The sequence below is a fragment of the Octodon degus genome, unplaced genomic scaffold (assembly GCF_000260255.1).
Source record: "Octodon degus isolate 3935 unplaced genomic scaffold, OctDeg1.0 scaffold00079, whole genome shotgun sequence".
Classification (NCBI taxonomy): Eukaryota; Metazoa; Chordata; class Mammalia; order Rodentia; family Octodontidae; genus Octodon; species Octodon degus.
This window is the reverse complement of record NW_004524655.1, coordinates 861,435-867,774: the sequence shown is the minus strand read 5'-3', so window position 1 is coordinate 867,774 and position 6,340 is coordinate 861,435.

Sequence of the window (6,340 nt, the reverse complement as noted above, 5' to 3'; positions counted from 1 at the left end):
CTTTGGTAGCTCCGGTTTGTCAAGTCGTGTCCTCCTGAGCTTTGTCCCAAAGCAAATCAAGGTTGCTTTAGGAGGACCCCAGGGAGCTGGAAATCCTGTGTCTGGGATCCCAGGCATTCAAGAACAGCACCGGTTCCGGGCAGGCCTCTGTTCCAACCTATCCTGAGCGCAGGAGTCCCTTCGTAGTACAAAGACGTGTCCACTGTGTCCTTCAAAGGGATCTGAACAAGGACTCTTATACTGAAAGGCCGCTAGGTATGCACGCTACCTTTCAAAACATCTGCTGTTTGCTGAACTCGAGTTGACCTGCTGCGTGCTGCCGTTTAGATCCAAACTGTCCCTAAAGGACAATGCATTACAGACTTAGTCCCCCGCGTGGTGCTCCTGGGAGGCGGTGGAACCTTTAAGGGGAGGAGTCTAGCAGGAGGTCAGAGGTCATAGGGGCGTGTCCTAAGGGATAGTGAGGCCCTGGTCTCTTCTCCCTTTCTGTTCTCGCCGGGGAATTCCTTTTCTCCCCCATGTTGTACTGCCCAGCACAGGCCCCAAACACTGGAGCCAACCGACCATGGACCAGACCCTCCAAGTCTGTGCGTCAGAATAAACTACTTCTCTTTAGAAGTCGATTGACACAGCTCTGTGCTACATTGACAGAAGCTGGCTAAGGCACCACGCAAACTTCATCGATCACAGGGAATGAGGTTCTTCTTTCTTGAGCAAAACGATGCTCCACGTCTGGGAGGATGGTAGTCCACCTCCGCCCTGGCTCCCGAGGTGACTCGCTCTCTGCACTTCCCGTCCTCCACCGCTAGGGGTCCCCCGTGCGCTGCCGGCCTCCGCAGCACAGCGCCTTCCTGGGTCCACTTGCTCTTCCGGAGCGCAGCCCTAGGCACCGTGGGAAAACTCCTCGGAGGACTTCCCTGAGGTCTGGTTCTCGAATCATACAGACTGCGTTTAAAGTGTGATTTGCAGTGTGTCCACAGAGATCTCTGCAGTAAGGTTGTGAACATTCTCCTCTCTAAGAAGAAAGGTGGAAAAGGGGGAAAAAAAAAAGAAAAGAAAGGTAGAAGATCGGAAGGAGGGAGGTGGGGGGGGAGAGAGAGAGAGAGAGAGAGAGAGAGAGAGAGAGAGAGAGAGACAGACAGACAGAGACAGACAGAGAGACAGAGACAGAGACCTTGTGCCCTTTAGCACCATGTTTTAAAAACTTTATTTATTTGGTACAGGGTTTCGCTACCCAGCTCAGACTTATAGTGATCCTCCTCCTCAGTGCTGGGATTACAGGCATGCACCACCCTGCTTGGGCTCAGTGGCTGGTACAGCATGCCCAGGGTTCCGGGGCCAGCATGGCATGCGATACCAGGGATCGAACCCGGGTCCTTGTGCTTGCCAGGCAGGCAAGCCGAGGTGTCTCCCCAGCCCTAGTATGATGTTTTTATCCTTCTCTCCCAGGCCTAACCACCCTACATCTACTTTCCATCTTCATAGATTTCCCCGACCTTGGCATCTTATAGGAGTGAGCAATACAATTTGTGGCCATGTGTGTTCTGGCTCCACAGTCCAGTCCCTGTTCTACTGTTTCTTCTGAGACAGGGTCCACTAGGTCACTAAGTTGCCCATGCCGCGCTCAGACTTTTGATCCTCCTGCCTCAGCCTCCCAGAGTACTGGACAACCAAGCCCAGCTCCTCTGAGGATTGTGACATCTCTTATCACCCATGAGCTTCAGTAACTCAGGCATTCAGTAACTGTCACATCAGATGGGATAAAGTCTCTTTTTTTTTTCATAATTTTATTGAGAAACAAATAGCAATGAGAGAATTTCAAATCAAATTGGTAGGACAGTTTCAATAATTAACACATTGCATACATTCTTCCTAGTGATTAATTGCTGTACAAGATGTGGACATGATATTCTATTTACAAACACCAGTAGAATAAAGTCTCTTTTCTATCCTAGTGTCAGCATGATTTTTTTTTTTTTTTTTTTTTTTTTTTTGGTGGAACTGGGGATTGAACTCAGGTCCTTGTGCTGGCCAGGGAAGTGCTTATTCCACTGAGCCATCTCCCTGGCCCCTCAGCATGATTTTTTTTTTATGTGTCTTTTTTTTTTTTTTAACCAGCGGTTGAACTCAGGCCCTTGCACTTGCCAGGCAAGCACTTATTCTACTGTGCTATCTCCCAAGCTCATGTGTGTCTTTTTGAGTCAGGGGTTCTCTATGCAGTTGAGGCTGGCCTTGAACTCACTTTGTAGCCCAGGCTGGTCTCGAACTTACAATGATCCTTCTGCCTCAGCCTCCTGAGTGCCGGTATTGCAAACATGAGCCATCCTGCCAGGAAGCGTGAAATTAATTGATAAAAGTAATCCCTATATACATGCCTCAAATAGGTATTAAAATTAAAAATTGAAAAGTAAATAACTGTGAGCTTCAGTTTGTCACTAAAACTTCTTCTCTGGGCGCATTTCACATGTTCGAATCTTTGAAACCATCCGGATAGGAAGCTCTCTTTGGTTTGCTGCTGGCTGTGAGCAGGGCTGCCTTCAGGCTTGTTATTGGTAATAAACTGGGTGAGATCTACCGCCAGAAAGACAGCAAGACAGCTCAGCAGACAGGCAAGCGCAACGACCAGGGTTCACCATGCCAGCCCCTGAGCCCAGTTGTGGTGGCGCACACCTGTAATCCCAGCCCTGGGGAGGCTGAAAACAGGAGGATCACAAGTCTGAGCTATGTAGTGAGACCTTGTAGGCAAATATAAAACATTAAGGGGGGGGAAGATCTACCATCAGAAAGTTTTCTAAAAACAATATCCTTGCCTAATTCCCAAAATATTAATAATAGCCCTGGGTCACCTCAGTTCCTTATTCTGTTCCTATCCAGGGACCAAAACCTGTTGTGTTCCTGCAGTGCCAGGATTGTGAGTCGGGGGAGGTGAGTGCAGGAACCGGGTGCCATCTGCTGCTGCCCGAGCTGGGCATGCCTGCACCTACACCCAAGGTGCACAGCTTGAAGGCTCTTGGGTTAGGCTGGGTGCCATGGTTCCCATGTGCAATCCCAGCCCTCTGGGAGACTGAGGCAGGAGGATCACAAGTTTGAGTCCAGCCTGGGCAGCTTGGTGACTTAGTGAGACTATGTCTGAAAATTTAAAAATAAGAGGGTGGGGGTTGCAATGTAGCTTGGTGGGAAGGCACCAGGTTCAATTCCCACAGTGTCCCCCCCATACACAAAGAACCCTGGGCTAGGACATGAAGGTTGGTGAGTGTACACACGCCTGGAATCTTCTGTATCCCGCTTTTCCATCATTTTGACAAAAAGAAATCTCACCCAGGTATGAGCCAAGCCAACTCAGCCGTGGGATTTTCCAGGAGAGGTCTTTGTTTCATTGGAAGTTTAAATCAGAAGGGATCACACAGACTTTAAGACCCTCTGACTGGCTTTTAAAAAAGAAAAGATTTTTTTAAAACTAAAAGATCAAAGATTCAGGACTCCAAGGGGAAAGGGTTGAAGCAAAGAATGGAGAGAAATGTTGCATGGCTTAGACCCGGCCAGCTTTAGTACCTTCTTTTATTGTTACTGTTTTTGCCTGTAGATCCCAAATGTCTCTAGTGGTTATCTCATAATTGTAACATTTGGAAACTACTTTGCAACAGTTTATAAATCGCTTTACCTATATATAGTTTCCCCTCCTGCTCCCACTCCTCCTCCTCCTACTCCTCCTCCTCCTTTTTCTCCTTTTTCTCCACCTCCTTTTTCCTATCTTTCTGTTTTCTTCCTTGCATTTAAACTGGCCCAGTAGCTGCCCAGAGGCCCTAGTGGAAGGGGAGAGCTGGGCTTTGCTAGTTACTCTGGCATTTTCTCTCCCCTCCACCTTGGTGCCTGGGAATTCTGAATCCTTTGCGCAGCAGCTTGTGAGAACAGAGATCAGCCGATCTTCGAAACAAAGATACTCAGAAAAGTTGGAGAGATTCTTTCTTGTGATTTTTTTTTTTAAATTGTTTTCCACGCTTGGGGCTGGACCTCCGGCATCCCGCGGGCCGCGAGCGCCTGCCGGCTGCACTCCAGGCCGGGGCGCATTCATCACACACCCGCTGCCCCATCCCCAGTGGCTACCCAGAGACAATTATATGATTTTATTTTGTTTTCTTTGTCTGTTTGTCTGACCTACTTATCTTGCCTGCTTTAAATTAGCTTCTCCATGTGCACATTAAAGGCGATTAGCGGCTCGGGGACATCCTCTGTCATTAGTTAGGGCCGTGCCAGGGGAGCTGCCCCCAGCCCGGCCCGGGCTCCTGCCCCATACATCACCGCCAGCCAGCAGGCCTGGCCGTCTCTCTGGCTTCCCTGGCCAGCGTCTGCCCCGCATCAGCCTGCAGAGCCCAGGGGCTGGAGCCGAGTTTAATTTCAAGACGAGCGCCCCTTGCTCTGCCAAAGGAAATGGCGTGTCAGCTACGTCAAAAATAGATACTGTTGCGCAGATATATGGACAGGGGGGTGGATGCCGCCCTGCCATTCGTTACCTGGATTGCCTTTAAACGTCAAAACAAATCCTTCTCCGGTCCTTCTCCAAAACCTAAATCATCGAGAGAGACAGGGTCAGCGCTGCAGCTCGGAATGCCTGCGCGGGAGGGGGAGGGGCGGGAGCGCCGGGGAGCGGGTGTGGGGGCCCGCTGTGCCTGCGCCCCAGCCCCCGCCGCCGAGCCTGGGACTTATTTCACAGCTTCGGCAGAGCGCCTCCAGATGTGCAGATGTGCACGCGGATTTGCACAAAGTAGCTGCGTGCGCCGTGCGTGTATCAGCCACTGCTGGGGACCTGGGGGACAGGTAGGAGGAGGAGAAGACAGGGTGGAACTCAGCTACACCAGGCTGCCCAAGGTGCCGCCCTGCGTCGTCTGCAAGGAGGCCTCGGAAGCCCATCTCGGATAACTCAAGCTGCTCCATGCTGCGGTTGGGCCGAGGCCTGAGGAGGCAAAGGTGCCTGAGACAGGGTGTGCAGCGCTGCCCACAGCCAGGGCCCCAAAGCCCTCGGCGCAGGGGTCGCCCGGCTGTGTGCTCCCCATCTGCAACTGGTGCATGCGCAGGGAAAGCCAATGAGTGGCTGATGTCGGTGTGGAGCGGGAAGGACAGGGCGTAAACAGGTTTTAATAAGCAGCATTTGCTTTAAAAATCAGGCGCAGGAGACTAGGAGCTCATCGGTAAAATAAGAACCAAAACAACCCTTTCGGAGATGGAACCCATGAACCCTTGTGGCGCACAGCTACGATGTCCCCACACTGGATAGACTTTGATCTATTTGACTTTGTTTTAGTTCTCTTTACTAAATAGTTTTATGGCTTCCAAGTTAGAGAATTGTGAAGGAATGAGATTTTCCTAAAATGTGGGGGTATTGCTAGGTAAATACCAGGCAACTGTTGTGCAGCATCCCCATATTTGAAAGAATTGCTTCCTCCTGGTGGAAGATAAAAAAGCACTGGCAGCTGGGTGTGGCGGCGCATGGCTGTAATCCCAGCACTCTGGGAGGCTGAGGTAGGAGGATCACAAGTTCTGACAATTCAGTGGGAACTTGTGTATAAACTAATTAATAAATTAATGGCCTGGGTTGTAGCGCAGTGTGAAGATCAAGTACCGAGGTTCACTCCCTAGCACTGCCAAAACAACAAAACAATGAAAACTATTAGTGTGTTTCCATTGTAGCTATAATTTCAAATACTTTTTTTTTAATTTTTTTTATTTTAGGGAAGGGACTGTAGGGTGTTCAGGGTCTCACTACTCGATCCAACTAATAGTGATCTGCCTGTTTACAGCTTCCCAAGAGCTGGGGTTATAGGTGTGCCACCAGGCTCAGTCTCAATTGCCTTGCTGTCTCAGCACACCTGGGGGGCGGGGCTGGCACAGGGGGCCTGGGGATGGAAACCCTGGTCCCTGTACCTGCTTGCAGGCACTTTACTCCCCCGAGCTATTTGGCCGGCCTTTCAAATACATGTTTTAAACATTCTAGAGGTACAACCTAATGAGGCAGGCGTGGGACACTTTTGGAACCCCAGCTACGGAGGAAGCTGAGGCAGGAGGGTGGCAACATGGAGACAAGCCTGTCTGACTTAGTGACACTCTGTCTCAAGCAAACAAAACAAAATGCCTGCAATTCCTGTTGAGAGGTGCATTGTTCATACAACTCAGAGGCTACTCCTATATGCAAATATGCCAAGGAATTAAAGACAGGCATAAGCCAGGGATGTAGCGCAGATGGAGGCTGCTCGTCTATCATGTGGTGGGCCCTGGATTCAGTACTCATCACCACAAAATCAGTAAATAAAATCCAAACAGTGCCACATGCTTCTCCAGAGCACCA